The following is a 16,757-nucleotide window of genomic DNA, read 5'->3' on the forward strand; positions in this document are numbered from 1 at the left end:
ACTGCAGGGCAGTGGGGTCACTTGAAGTTGAGCATAGGCAAAACTTTTAGTAACACTATTATACACTAGTGCAGCATCTGATTGCCCACACTGCTGGTGCATCATATTTGTAGGTCTAGTTATGGATTATTAACAGTCCTTGCTTGAGATATTGCAATTGAATTTTTAGTGTGCCCTCCAAATACCCTGCAGTGATGTGTCGGGGCTAACCATAAATCAAAGAACAAACAACTGAGATGATCGTAGATCTGGTTAATGTTGGCTTCCCAGATAAGTCAGCATCTCATCCAAAGTACGGGGTACTGGTTGCCTAGTCTCATAGGAGAGATATTTGTGGAGCTGGGCTTTAGTGGAGCTCTCTAGTCCCTGCTGAACCATGCTTGCAGCTTTTCCTGACGAGGGCAGAAACATGTTGGCCTCTCTGGATGGGTCTAATAAACCTTCATATACTTTAAATCCTATCCTGCAGGGAATGGAATAAAGCAGATCAACGTCGAACACGGAGGTAGTTTTAATAATTTTCCACTTTACCCAGTTAGCCCCACACCACCATTGCCTGACTTCATCAAACAAAGGGCACCCATTGACCATCCTGTTCTCCCTACTCCCAGATTATAGCTCGCACTTGGATGTGAAAAACCAGTACAAGGAGGTGCCCAATGTTGAAGCGGGCCACATTTCAGTTAGTCCACCACAACCAACAAAGGACAGCCAGCAGGGAGGCCACAATCTTGTGCAGCAATGCACACAATGTCCCAATGGACACCCATAGTTCAAGATCTAGAAACACACATACGGATAGGCTATTGACTTAGAGACACCTGGATGGAATGGCAAAAGGAGAGAAAGTAGGCACTCTTTGCAAGAGGGGGACATTATAAAGCACCTCTGAACAGTAATTTCGCTGACTCGCCTCCCCAAGAATGTAGGGTGGGCTGGAATGGATAAACAAAACCTCTTAGGGGAAGGTAGGCTCCATATAACCATAAGAGGAGGAAATAAGCTCTTCATGGAGTGAGTAAAAGGAGCAAGGGGTGCCAGGGAGGGGGCGTGCAAGACGGCCACACTCTTGCAAGGCTCCGGCAGTCGAAGGCCCCAATCCCCAAAAAGTTGCGCAAATGCTCTGGAACCTGAGCAGCCACTCACTATGATGAGCCAGAGAGAGGGCTGTTTTCATGGAACTTTCCCCGGCAGTGGTTTGCTTACCTGATGCCTGCACTCTGGCAGCGGTGGCCTGGCTAGGCGGTGCTGTAGGCAACTTGGCTGCAATCTGCCCTGGGCCTGCTGCGAGGAACAAAGTGACATCTGCGCCCTCTCCTCATCCGTGTCTCTAGCTATCTGACTGATGAGGTACGCAGGAGGGGGACGATGATGCAGTCAGCGCCCGAGGTTTCTTTGGCAGGCTCTGGCCCAGTGGGAGGGATGGGTGCAGTATAGAAAACTGACCACTGTTTGTGTGTGAAAAAGGCTACTTTATTGAAGCAGGTGCACATCACAAATATTCCTGGCAAAAATGCCTTACAAGACTAAAATCTTGCTCTACATCTAGTGAACTAGCCCCAACTACCCCACCCCTACAGTCCCCCCAACATACCCACCCTGCAGCGAACTCATTTAACTGTATTGCATTTCAAAATTTCCAACTTTCTATTTCTCCTACATCCTATGACTATATGTATGAACCTGTAAATAACTAGATGTCCTAAACTGAACCCTGAACTACCAGCCTTCCCGCCCCTTGCACATGGTTCCCCAACTGGCAATGTCAACCATCTTTTACCCACTCCTGGCAAACTTTTCATCCCCCCTCCAGACAAGGGGGGTTGGGACCCCCCCCCCCCCTTTTCTGCCCCTCTCTGCCTTTACATGAGGTGGGTGATCTGATCGCCCACGCCTAACATTCAAAGCCTTAGCCAACACTTCTCTGATCTCCAGAAAGAATAAGTAATTTCCCATCTGAGACGGATGTACCCTGATCCCCACTGAAAAACTCTGTTAATCTCAAATGTAATGTCCGAGTGACAAATTTGACCAAAATCGATCCCACTACAAACATGTGACATCTCCATATTCAATTTTCTCCAGGCCTTATCTTTTGCCACTGGCTTGCACGTCAGAAGTGGCTGCTCTATTGAGGCCATAAGGGTGGCAAGCCCCCACAATCACGGGTCACTTCTTGTATCTAATTTATTACAATACTATAGCATTTACATGTAACAAAATGATCTCACTGATCATTTGTGTACATGTAAAAGCTGCAGTATCAACTTGAACCAGAAGAGGCTCCCCTGGGATGTATTGCACATGTGTCAGCCCGTCCTTTCACAGATGCAGTACATTTCTGACATGCTGCACTAGCGTCAGGCAGTGAAGAATGTCAGAGAAGGGTGATTTGAGGCCCGTCAGTCAAGCGCCCTTATGTGACATCAGATGCCACGATATAGGAAAAAAGACAGCCTTCCTTCCTAAGGAAACTTCTCATGGGCATGACGGTGTGAGCCTCACTCTGGCGCCTTGTTTGTTTGATGTAAAAGTTGGAAATCGACATGCAGAGGAAACTGTATGCTGAAGACTTCCCCAGGTAAGTTTCCATGTTTTGTGTATGAATGAGAACATGATTATTTATTTATTTATTTATTTCAATGGTTTTATATAGCACTTGCTAGACCCAGAGGTATCAGAGCGCTTTACAGAATCAAGAGCAAGTCAATAATCATAGGTTACATACAATTGTAAGGGAAGTGAAAGTCAACAGAGGAACACACATTAATATGTTTATGTGCCTGTCGGCAAGCTTGTGCTAGTGTGTGTGTAAGTGAACGTATGTAAGTGTTTGTTTGTATGTGTCCTGACTATTGTTTTATGCTTTTGTGTGATAGCCCCATCACTTTCTAAATTGACCAGCCGCCAGTGGTGAACATTCCTCTCCAAGACCACCGCAGCACAAACTCGGTCCATAAAACATAACACCCTGCCCAACGTTCTATTATTTCCAACAAGTTTCATTTCATAGTCCTCAACAACAAAACCCCCTTCTCCTTCACTATATCATTCTCCCTGAGGTGAAGAAGCAACACATTCGGGCACCTTGCCCAGACCATCATGCCATTCAATGTGTGTAAAAGATCCCTTACCCTTCCAAGTAACCCTAAAAAGACGGTCATTGAAACCCAGATTAGATCCCAAACCCCTCTGGATGCCTTGATAGCTGCCCACTTAATGAAGGAGTGGCGGACCACCCAGATATCTCATTCCTTGGCCGCAATTCCACGGTTGCAGTGAAGTACCGAAAATTCTCTACCACCTCCCAATTATAGTTACAGTAAACCCCAATTACCAATAATTAGTCAGTTGGCAGTGTAGAAGTTCCAAGCATTTATTATGACAAACAAAACTCTGCCAGAGGAGCTTCCTGCGACCTAACCCCACGAGGTCCGCCAAGAAGACTGCTGGCACACTGTCAGTACATCACATATATACAGTCGCATTGGCATCATCATATCCCAACATGGAAAAGTACAAATTGGTACAGGCTGGCACAGACAGAAAGGGAAGCCCATATATGGCACACAATGCGCTCCTGGTTTCGCTCATCCTAGATTTAGCAAGGTCGAACGGGTGACTCCCTTCTGCTGTCTCCAAGACAGTCCGCCCCGTACCCCTCCCGGAATGTGCTTATCGGTCCTTCTTCTGCTACCTATAACCTTGACAGGCCTAACGAGCTGAAACAGCAGTTTTAGCAACAGTTGAGTTATTTCTCAGGAGGACGACTCTGGTGCAGGGAACAAATGGGGCTTGTTAATGCAATGCTTTCAGCAAGGCCACAATATGGCGTTAAAGCGTGAAGTGGTGCAAGGAAATAACGTGTAAGGCTAATGTGTACGTACATAAACGAAAGTATTTAGTGACATTATGCTAACCATAACATATCGATTATAAGTAGTGCTTAATCGGAAATCAATTCCGGTTCCTCAAACCCTCCTTTTAGCGTGGTGTATCTAAATACAAAGTCAAGCAGTCAATCTTCAAAAATCTCTTCATTAATGGCTATTAGTTCATGTATCCCTTGTTGCAGCATTTGGTGTTTAGTAGGGACAGTGGCAGGCACGCAAAGCGTAGTGACTCGGGAAGCACAATAAGAGCAACATGCTGGACCACATTGTATCAGGACACAACAGGTAAAGATGATACCGGCTGCCCCGCCCAGGATCAATAATAATTTCCATCCCCAAGTGGACAAGAGTCCCCGAAACCAACCCGACAGTGACCAGGACCCATTTTCGGTGTGCATTTCAGAAGCAATGCAGTGCAGTTTCTGGATGGCCAGATGAACAGAGGGGGCGGAGTCAGGGATATATACGCAGCAAGAACTGCCAATCACGCGGCATGCTCCACCCCGATCAGCCAAGATAACGTCTAAAACCATGCGGTTTTGGAGCGCCACGAGTCTTGTCGCCTGAAGCTCCACAGTGAGGTTGGCTAGGATGTCAGTTGTTATGTTAATGACATTTTCCACTATTCTGGACAATCTCCTTATTTCCCTGCTATTAAATATGGGACCCCAGAACGGTGTCAAACCCCTGCTAAAATCCGTGAATTGCTGCAAAGAGGTGTCTGTTTGATCAACTTCGGTCATATCAAGTTGCCTGCGCTGTCTATTGGGTAATGCAGTGGAAGCAGTGCTTATCGGGAGTGACCGCACAGGGTGTAGCTGGTGCGTCTTGTGATAGTGAGATGGTGCTATGTATACAGGCGGGTAGAGGAAAGACAAGTAACAACGTCCTGCCCAATTGTGTGGTAACCAAGTATATGCATTCTCTCCACAGACAAAATACACATTGGGTGGAGTTATCAAAGGAGGGCTAATGCGTTTCTTCAGACGATAGGTGTAATTGCAGATACTATCTCCAACCTGTATCCGGCCCACCCCTTGCACACAGAATCCAGAAGAAACATTCAAAATAGGAATAGGGACAACACGGTCTCTGGTAACATTGCGTTCAATAAAAAGCTGAAAATATTGTGTGGCATAAAGTTCGTTCTGTAACCAGTATTGTTCATTGCTACCAAATACAGCTGTATACACGCCTGTGGGTCTTTCATTCCGCGTCCCCCGTTTCCTGTTTTGTTGAAACCATAGTGTGCGCCAACATAGTCTAGAATTATATTATGCTCATTAACATCGAAATCCCTGCGATGTTCACCCCCATATCGGTATATGGCTGAGAACAGTTTGTACCATGCCTCGCAGCTGCCCAGATAGGACAAGGGTAGTGAGAGAAACAGATCATGATTGTGTACTGCAGATGGTAGAAGCCCACAAACCCAGCAATCAGTAGTGTTGGTGACACTGTGCGTCTGATGAAGCATTTCAACAAATACATTTTTAGCATATTTCTGACGGTGTCGTTCTTTGTGGGGTGCCAAAGTGAACAGCAAATGCTCAGAGGGTGCAGCAGTGGACGGTAGGAACTTCTGCAAAGGGTATTTATACTCCAAATATACGAACAAGCCCACGAACACCGCTACAATAACAGCTATAACCACTACAAATGCTACTTTGACCATCGTGGTCCATGTGGAAAACATTGGCTCATAAAAAGGTACGTGTCGTGGGCAATTGGGAATTCTTCTTCTAAAACAATACGGCCAAAAGGGTACATTCCTAGCTAAAAGTCCAAAAGTAAGCCTAGCAGTCCATCCTGCCAGAGGGTTCTTCTTCCCTGTGTCCGTCAGAGTCTCACAGGCAGACTCCTAGCGCTCATCCCAAAGAAAACCAACAAGCAGTGGTCCGAATCTTCTCCGTTGCACAACCTAGGCCTTTTGCAGAGTTGAGTCTTCTTTCTGAACAGAGCACAATATTCAAAGTTTCAGCTCTCAACGAGTTCAGTCCAGTGTCTTGCTCAGCACCTCAGACCAAGAAGCTAGCAAACCCTGTCTATGCACTTGAGTCTTTCCCTATCTCCTGAGGATGGGGTCTGAGGCGCCGTGTTTTGGCTTTCTTGGCCGCAGGTTGTATCGCACATTACCCGGCACTTCCTGATCGGAAAAGAGTGTGTCAGGTACTTTTCGCACATGGGAACTTTCACTTGCCGGGGTACTGAAAGCAGGATTCAAAGCAATTGCAGATTTAGTGGAGACCAAGTCATCTGGTCTCGCCTCTCCCTCCTCTAGCCTTGGTTCAATCTCACAGGCGTCAGAAAAGGGTACGAATGCAGCGGCTCTCTCTGTTTCCTGCGTCAGAATTCCCCCTGGGCGTTGTCGATCATAAGGAAGCGGAAAAGGCAGCCTTTTTAGATGGGAGACGTGGATCCAGTGTTTTCTCCCGTCCACTTTAACCGCCGTCCGGGTAGCCAGGAGAATCTGTCGTGGCTCGGACCACATTGGAGCCAAACTGGTGTCACGTTCAAATTTCTTCACCAATACCCACTGGCCGGGTTGCAGTCGATGACCGGGGCCCTCTGGCAGCGGCTGCAGTACAGAAGTTACCTGCTGATGAACAGAACGAAGGTCTTTAGTCAAAGCATAAAGGTAATCAATCAACATAGGATATTCAATGTCCGCAAAAGATCGTGGTCTGGGTACCCCCCATACGTTAGCAGGTCTGCCAAATATTATCTCATACGGGGAGAGACCAGAACGAGAGTGTGGGGTAACACGTAATGACATGAGGGCTAAAGGTAAGGTGTCAGGCCATTTTAACCCAGTGCTTTCCTGTATCTTGGCCATTTTGAGCTTAAGGATGCCGTTATATTTTTCCACGAGCCCTGCTGAGTGCGGATGTCGGGCAGCGTGGAACTTTTGCTTAATGTGCAGACCCTCGCAGATATGATTGACAAGGGCCCCATGGAAGTGCCCCCCATTGTCCGACCAGATCAAACGGGGCAATCCAAAGTGGGGCACAAACTCTTTTAAGAGGGCTTTTGCTGTGGCCATTGCAGTATTTTCCTTGGTGGGGTGGGCTTCAACCCATTTGCTAAAAGCACAAACCACCACCAGGACGTATTTCATGTTATTGACGCGCTCCATATGAATGTAATCCATCTGGAGCACTTCAAAAGGCAATGTGGGAGGTGCAAAATTCCCGTTTAAGACACTTTCCCCTTTCCCTGGATTGTGTTGCAAACAGACCATACAGTATTGGACCAAGCGGACAGCCGTCCTTTGGATATTATGGTTGTTCCAAACTGGGTCCAGGAGCCCGCAGATACCTTTTGCTCCTATGTGTGCAGGTCCGTGTGCCATGGTCACAACAGCCTGTACTAGTGCATTGGGCAATAGCCATCTCTGCCTTTCTGTCAAGTCAATCCAACAATTATTTTCATCCAGTCTTCCTACCTCCGTTTCCCATCTCTCTAACTCTGCAGGGGTAGCCTCTTTCTGCAACTCTCTCACACTCTCCATAGTATTATCAAACAATTCAGACTCCTCCACCCATCTTGCAGAGGAGTTGACAAACATAGCGGACATCGGGGTTTGTGCTGTCTGTTTGGCCACCTGATCCCCAAAAGCATTTCCCTCCCCCACCTCATCCACTATTGCTTTGTGTGCACTGCATTTGATGATAGCTACCTTTTTGGTTAGGGCGAGGGCGTCTAACAGCCGCAAGACCAAGGGACCGTTCTGTATTTTCTGGCCATGGGAAGTAAGGAAACCCCGCTCCCTCCACAACCGCCCAAAACTATGGGCCACGCCAAAGGCGTATTGGCTGTCCGTGTAAATGTTGACATCCAATCCCTCACTCAACTCACAGGCTCGCAACAGGGCCATAAGTTCGGCAGCCTGAGCTGACCGGTGAGGTATTCGGAATGTTTCGACAACTGTCTTCAAAGTCGTAATTGCATATGCAGCTGTTGTTGTCCCATCTGCTAGTTTAAAACAAGATCCATCCACATATAACTCCCATTGAGGGTCACCTAAAGGGGTGTCAGTAAGGTCAACTCTGCCTTTAGTTTCTTCTTCAGTGCGATAAATGCAGTCATGGAGGTCTGTATTATGTTCACTCGTAGGGAGTGGTAGCAATGTGGCAGGGTTTAATGTCGCACATCGAGTAATCATAATATGTGGTGCAAACAATGTCAGTTCATATCCAGTGAGACTGCACTTGTAAGGTGTTGCGTTTTGGTTTTATTTAGTAATGTGTCCACTGCGTGCGGCACCATTACGGTCAAATTAGAATTCAAAACGAGCCCGTCCGACTGCCGGATTGCCACCGCAACAGCTGCTGTGGCCCTCAGACAGCTAGGAAGTGCTCTTGCAACATTATCCAATGTGGCTGACAAATAAGCGCACGGTCTTTGCTTACCACCAAAGTCCTGCGTTAACACTGAAAGTGAGCAACCGTCGACCTAGTGTACGTATAGTACAAAAGGTTTACGATAGTCAGGAGTGCCCAAGTCAGGAGCGGAACACAAAGCAGTTTTTAAAGAGTCAAAAGAGTGCTGACATTCATCCGTCCAGGGTAGGGGTTCATGCACATCTTTGGTAGTCAGGTGCAACAGAGGCTTAGCAAGCAGGGAAAAGTTAGGCATCCATTGGCGACAGTAAGAGGTGATGCCAAGAAAAGCACGAACTTCACGCTGCGTGCAAGGTACAGACATGTTAGAAATGGTAGTAATACGTTCAGGTGATACCTTGTTCCCTTTAGCAGCCAGATGGTGCAACAATTTAACCGTGGCCTCTTTACAGCCTTCTTTCGTGTCGGAGGCAATGAGCAAGTCATCCACATATTGCAAAAGGACATTGCCGTCCGGCATGTCCAGATCGTCCAGCAAAGCCTTAAGGGCTTGGCTATATATACTCGGGCTTTCAGTATAGCCTTGAGGTGCGCGACAGAACCGGAAGCTTCGACCAGATAACGAGAATCCGAAAATCTGCCTGCTATCAGGATGAATGGGAATGCTGAAGAAAGCATTTTTCAGGTCAATGACCGAAAAATATTGGGCAGGTTGGTGGGATCATTGTGAGAATCGTGGTGATGTCGGTCACCACGGGATACTGTGGCACCACTATTTTGTTAACAGCTCTCAGATCAATCACAAAACGGTAAGCAGCACCCTGCTCACCAACATCAGAGTTCGGGAGGATCGTGCTATTGCAAATATTAGCAGCCGTTTCTTCTACCACTCCTTTATCAATCAGGTCCTGAATAATGCGTAGCAAAGCTCGTTCTCCTGCTGGTGCTATTTTATACTGCGGGATGCGCGGTAATTTGGCGCCTTGTTTCAATGTAATGTGAACCGGAGGAATATCCAGCTTACCCACATCCGCATCTCCTGCCGCCCAAAGTGTGGCTGGAATGCCATCGAAGTCAGACGGAAGGCGTTCACCTTTAGCGAAACATTGTTTCATGTGATCAGCATAGGGTCGGATCGTTAAATAAACCCCGTCCGCAGAGCAATGAATTGTTGCATTTATTTTTTTTAGCATATCTAATCCCAACAAATTTTCCCCGCAATGCGAGGTCAGTAGTAGAGGAGTGTCAATGGTGGCAGGACCGATCGTGAAAGGGAGAGGTCTAGAGATGGGACTGACAACTGGGACTCCCGAGAATCCCACTGAAACATTATTTTGCCCGGACAGAGCCGCCCGTGGAACCAATGATCGTGCAACGGAACTATTCATTGCTCTCGTGTCAATTAGGAAATTCTCAGAAGTCCCCAACACTTCCCCTTTTACATAAGGTCCCCTTTGATTGACCGGGATCGACACTTGGCCCCCACTCTGTCATTGGCTGTCCTATGCTGTCACATATGCGTCTTGATCCTCATATTCATAGCCATCGTGATAGTACTGTCTGCCTTGGTGACCGTCAAAATGGTTCTTTTCTGACTTGCCTGATCTCTCTTCTCTGTGCATATCACTTCGGTCGGAGCCGCCTCGTCCTCGTCCTCGCCCTCGGACCGCTCCGTTCAGGGCAAGCAGAAACGGACACTGTGCTTTCCAGTGCCCCTCCTCTTTGCAATAGGAACACTGGTTCAGACCTATTGTCGGGGCTCCTCCCCTACCCCTGCCTGTACCCGCCCCTCTGGGCATAGTTCCTCGGCCTCCTCTCCCCCCTCCTTGTCCCCGAACTACTTGCTGCAGCAGTACTCGAGTTTTAAGATCTTTGGTCTTCTTCTCCACCTTCTCTTTATTCTCGTTCTCCCTATGTTCATAGTACTGGGCCATGCTTAGAATTACAGACGGGGTAGAGGTAGTCCACGTACTTTCCGCCGCCTCTAATCGTGCTGAAATTTCCAGAGCCAAGTTCGTAACGAATCTGTTAACGAACAACCTACTTCCACCTTCAGTCGCCAAATCTTGCCCACTAAAATCAACGAAAACTTCCTCAAACCTCGTGAAGAAGTCTGACACACTTTCATCCTTCTTCTGCCGGCAGGCAGACAATTTATCCCAGTCAACCTTTCTTGGCGGTAGCAAAGTATGCATGTAGGCTATAATTTTTGCTGGCAAGGACGTTATTTCAACTCTTGGTTTGTCTCCTGGCTTGCGATCCTGGTCCCACCGCTTCAACTACTCCCATGACCCCCCTAGCTCAACGTGATCTGAGTCGTGCACCTGTCGCCATACGTCAACAGGTACTAATAACCCAAAGAACAACTCGACGTCTGCTAATGTCATTACAGCGGAGGCAGCTGCCTCAGTCAATTCTTTATAGTATGCGGTAGGATTCTTTCGGGGGTCGGGTAGTTGGGATTTCAGGGCCAGAACCTCACTTCTCTTCCACGGGGTGTAAACCCATTGTTCCTGAAACCTGGCGGCTATTCCTGCCCGTGTGATTGCCTGATTATCATCTCGTAGTTCAGGGACCTCGGGATGATAAATGGGATGAACCTCCCGCATGGGATGCTGTGAAGTCCACTGAGGACTCTTCAAGAACAGTCTACCTCGGTACTGAACCAGGGTATCTATGTTCTTGAATACCTCCCTAGGGGTCAGACTAAATTTATGGGACCAGTCCCGGATATTATACAATATCTGAGGGGCAGTTCCATCCTTGAAACTGACCTCCCAAGACCAAATGAGTGAATTAGACATCTGGAATATCACGTGTTGCTGCATTACCGGCTCTAAGTCTTTGACCGTACTCCATATGTCAGTCACAGTGTACGCGTCACTCCTTATACACCTAACGGCCTGATCTTCTAACACTTCCTTCTCGCCATATCCCACGGATGATCTAGTGAACAGTCGTTTGCCGTCCATCCCTCCGGATGCCCCTCTGGGAGTCCGCTCCGAGACGCCGGGGGTGGCGTCGGCTGAGGAAGGAACCCACTCGGGAGTCGGGGTACTTAGTTGTATACTTGGGGGTGCTGGCGCCTGCATGGAATCGGGGACAAGTGTGGCCAGAGGGCATGGAACGCTAGCATCTCGTCCAGAGGTGACAGAGCCCCTTTCCCCTGGCTCGGATGCTCGCGGTCTGGCTTCGGGCTGGACAGGTATTGCGGGATATACGCGCTGCGGGGCATATGGCGGAGGAGGTCTCGCATCCAGCAGATCCTCTATCTCATCTTCAGCTCCTTCTCGAGTTACATAGCTTTTGTCCACCTGTAGTCTAAATTGTCTGTCTGCAATTTCAATATTCTTTTCTATTCTATTTTTGTCATGGGCAATAGCTTTCTGAGTTATAGTCTGTCCTTGCTGTATCTTGAGGAGCTTCTCCGATCGAATGCGCCTCCTCTTTGCCTCTTTCTGCCATTTGTTAAGAGTGTCGAACATAGACTGTCGACTTCGTTTAACAAAGAGGCGCTCTTGTAAAAACTGAAGCTTCTTTTCATCAAAAGATCCAGTTTTTGGCCACTGCAATTCTACGTTGTCCTTAGTGTATTTGTGCCATAAGGAATTAAAAATAAGGGGGCCAATACCGTGCTTGCAATACATATCATGGCTGGGTGTCCCTTCCGGAGGGGCTGGCTGACTCTCGTCCAGCCTTATGCCATCGCTACGGACACAGCCGAAGCATAACTTGCTAAGACACGGCATTTCCCTTTCCTTTGTTTTATTTCAGCTGAAAAGGAATAAGTTCTATTAATTTACAAAATAACTAAACCAAATGTCATTCAATCACGGTGCTCTCATTCACATGGCCATGTCTTCATTTAAAACCATACACACCTTGCATTATGCGGCTTCGAGGTGACATAACATGAAAACACAAAACGTACTAACAGGAACACAAATATTTGCAATCAAAAGGTGGAGCCCGTCGACTCCCACCTATGGAGAACCCTTTTTCTACTATTCAAAAAGCTGCAAAGAACATTTTCCAACAACAGTCTCGTCCTCAGACTGCCTGGAGATAGTTACACAGGTTTTAAACCACAGACCGGCCTACAGACCATCCAACAGTATTCATGGTTCACCTCCCGAACTATTCTGGCTGAGCCCGCGTTTTAAGCGTCGCTCCAGATTTGTCCGGGTGCTACCCAATCTCAACCATCGGCCTTCCCGAGAACAGTCCGGCAGAGCGAGAACCGCAGTTCCCCTGAGGCGTGCAATCCTTATCTCCAGTATTTTACACCAAACACACCAGGAGCGTCCGCACGTGCAATCTCATCATTGCCCCCGTCAGACCCCCTATTCAGAGTTTCTTCGTGACCATAAGTCACCAAATGCTGAGTACCAAATCTATTCAGAGTTTCTCCGTGACCACAGGTCACCAAATGCTGAGTACCAATATCCAGATCTGCAGACGTAGTCCAACACAAAACGAGACACAACACTCACCTGGTGCACGCAGGTCTGATTGAACGTTCTCCACTGCCAACTCTCGATAACTCTCGATAAGGCCAACGTGGCTGGTTCTCGGGTCACGCCCGAAGGACACTGCGTGGGGCTACTAGCAGCTGAGGTCCCCTGGATCGGGAAGGCGGAGCAAACCCCAAATTCTTGCTGGTCTATTCTGAACCCCCCGAGCGAGATCACCCCTTTCAATGTCCCTCCGATCGTCTGTGAATACACAGGGACAGCCCCAACGCGGAGTCCCGGCGGAGTCGCCAACTGAAGTACCGAAAATTCTCTACCACCTCCCAATTATAGTTACAGTAAACCCCAATTACCAATAATTAGTCAGTTGGCAGTGTAGAAGGTCCAAGCATTTATTATGACAAACAAAACTCTGCCAGAGGAGCTTCCTGCGACCTAACCCCACGAGGTCCGCCAAGAAGACTACTGGCACACTATCAGTACATCACATATATACAGTTGCATTGGCATCATCATATCCCAACATGGAAAAGTACAAATTGGTACAGGCTGGCACAGACAGAAAGGGAAGCCCATATATGGCACACAATGCGCTCCTGGTTATGCTCATCCTAGATTTAGCAAGGTCGAACTGGTGACTCCCTTCTGCTGTCTCCAAGACAGTCCGCCCCGTACCCCTCCCGGAATGTGCTTATCGGTCCTTCTTCTGCTACCTATAACCTTGACAGGCCTAACGAGCTGAAACAGCAGTTTTAGCAACAGTTGGGTTATTTCTCAGGAGGACGACTCTGGTGCAGGGAATGAATGGGGCTTGTTAATGCAATGCTTTCAGCAAGGCCACAATATGGCGTTAAACCGTGAAGTGGTGCAAGGAAATAACGTGTAAGGCTAATGTGTACGTACATAAACGAAAGTATTTAGTGACATTATGCTAACCATAACATATCGATTATAAGTAGTGCTTAATCGGAAATCAATTCCGGTTCCTCAGCAGGGCCCGCTACTGCACCTGGAAGGAAACAAACAAGCAGGAAATAATTCATCATGCATCACCCGCTACGTGTCCCTCATCCCCATAGCCCCCTCATAGCGATTTTAGCGTTCAGACGACCAGCGGCCCAATTACTTGATATCTTTGCGCTCCCAACCCCTATTTCCAGCTTCCGACGCTGCCCCAATGAGAAAATAGTGTGTGCTGTACTCTGCTGCCTGCAGTCCAAGACAAACCAATGCCTTTCGCAGCAATGCTAGTAGCTGATAGGCCGTTACTTTACCCCCAGTGATGTGTCGAAAGACTGGACCACCGTCTGCCGTACAACAAGGTGCCAAGTGCTCCTCCCTTGCCACTGGACATGGGCCCGGCGAACCCACTGAGTTTAAAATGACCCTCTTCCCAGCCATATCTCCAATCTCCCTGTCAACATTCTCCCTACTGACTCCATCCGTGCCCCTGCCCTATAACAAATCAGACACTCTGAAGTCCCCTAAAAACTTCCACATCATCAGTGTTGAAAATAAGCAAGTTTCTCCAGCTTCCCTACACACTTCAGACTGTTGCTGCAGCACTTTTCCAAGTAAATTCCAGGACGAGGGCTTTCTAGCCCATCCCCTCTGGCCCTGCTCCTGCGCCCAACCTTCCAGTATCCTGCCTCCAAGCTTGTAGATGGAGGATATTCCTGTAACAATTTTCCCATAAAAGCCAGTCCCACCAACTTTCCCACAATGGGCACCTGCGATAAACCCTTGTCTGCTAGGTTCAAGGTATAATGTATCACATCATCCACCTGTAAATGACCATCCTCCCAGGGCTGCGCACTCAACGCTAGAAATTCCTTCCATGCCTGAACATATGAACTGCGCTTTGATTCTGCGAGAGACCCTACCACCAGCCGTACCATCCTGCATTGCCAATGGACCACAACATCTCCAGCTTGGGCGTCAGGTCTCTGTCTGCGTCCTTGGCTAACCCACGGAATCTCCCCCACTGTGAACGAGACAAAGCATCTGCAATGTAATTGTCCACCCTGGGCACCTGTTGCGCCCTGGAAGAGATGTCTTAGCACAAGCAGTCCAACACAAATACCTCCAACATCTTCAGGACCTGCATGTTCCTAGCTGATTGTCAGTTGACCACCTCCACTACTGACATGTTGTCGACCTGAAAAAAGACTTTCCTGTGTGCTAACTCCGCGCCCCATAGTGTCACTGCTGCCACCAAAGGAAACACTTCCATGAAGGCAATGCCCCTGCCCTCGTTGCTCCACTGTCCCGGCCATGGCTCTGCGCACCATCAATAGACTCCAAAACTCTGCCCCCCTTCTGCATCTGAAAAGAATTGTATGTCCTAGTCTACAGTCTCCCGTCTTGCCAAAGGAATGCCATTGAAAGCAAAAACACCACATTCTCAGGTCCTCCTTGACCCCTGCCGAAAGCTGGACATGGTGATGAGGCAGTGAAAACCCGGATAATGCCCACCCCAACCTACTGCAGAACATCCTCCCTGCCTATACTACCCTGCGCACAGAATTGAGGTTACCCAACAGGACCTGAATTGCCCTAATTTTCACTTTCTCCCTTCCCAGCATGCACATTAACAGTGTCAGCATTTTCGCCTTTTTGTCTTGTGGTAATCTGGCCTCCATCCGCATGGAATCAATCTCCATGCCCAAGAACGATAATACTATTGGTGGATCTACTGTTTTCTCCTGCGCCAATGGCATCCCTGGTTCACCCATGAGTTCTTGGAACCTTGCCAGGAGAGCCTGGCAGTCCACCGAATTGGGTGCGCCCATGATGAAGACATCATCTAAATAGTGGGTTACCAGCTGTTGACTTATATGCCATGCAGACAACCTTTGCAAGAAGGGACTGAAACACTCAAACTAAGCGCATGAAACGTAGTTACCCATTTTAATGCTTTGTCCATGTACCATATTCCTTCAAATTGCAAACGCAGTAGTTGAAAGTCCTCAAGGAGTATCAGAAGCAGCCAAAAAGCTGACTTCACATGGCATTTGGCCAGTAACGCTCCTGGGCCTGCTGTCACCACCAGTGACATGGCCACATCTACCGAAGAGTAGGAAACCAAAGCCACTTCCTTTGCCATGAAATCATTCACTGACCCACCCTCGGGCCAAGACAAGTTCTGTATCAAATGAAATTGGCTCTTCTCTTTCTTTGGCACCACTCCAGTTGGTGACACAATCAGATCTGCCATTGGCCAATCATGAAAGGGTCCCACCATTCTCCCCTCTTTCTGCAATTTCTCTTGCACCACCTGTCTGTGCTCTTTTGCTGAACGCAAATTGTCTGCCCATGCCCACTTCCAAGAACCCCTGTGCCCCAAGCAAAAACCTCAGTGAAACCCCACCCGCAACAGCTTTGCCTCCTCAGATCGCCCGTAAAACCATAGTCAGTACTACAACCATTAGAGATTAACCAGAGTACAAGCCTTTTGCATCAGATCCCTGAGCCCCCCTCCCACCGCGGGAACCTAAGAATTGCCGCTGATGCCCTCCTTGGCTACTCCCATATGCTGTAACCGTCCCTCACACTAGCCATAATATACATTCCCTGTCCCGTAACAGTTGACAAGGGATTGCCGCTCTGCACATTTCGACCATGTCTGGCGGAATTTGCGATATTGTCATGTTCACATTCCTTTATTAAAATTCCAGCAGGTGCCCACTGTCCCTGGTTGTGCCTTTGGTACCCCTCCCATCCCTCCTTGGGTGGGACATCTCTGAAAGGAGTGATATACTCTAGGCAGACAACGCGCTGTAAAGATGGTCTTCCCCAGTTCCCTGGCCCCCATGGTTTGCGGCCAGAGATCCAAATCCAGTTCTCCACATTATGCCTCTGGATTCCAAGCCAGTGGCGCCCTAAATGCCTCGTCGTATTGCACCCATGCATATCCCCCGCCCATGAGTTGGGCTTTCCGTACCACATCCATGTACTTGAACATGGCTGCTAATCGCTCTGAATATTTCTCGCAGTATATTCTGCCATAAATCAGAAATGCTGCGGTCCAATTTTCTATTGTGAGGGGT

The sequence above is a fragment of the Lissotriton helveticus genome, chromosome 5_1 (assembly GCF_964261635.1).
Source record: "Lissotriton helveticus chromosome 5_1, aLisHel1.1, whole genome shotgun sequence".
Classification (NCBI taxonomy): Eukaryota; Metazoa; Chordata; class Amphibia; order Caudata; family Salamandridae; genus Lissotriton; species Lissotriton helveticus.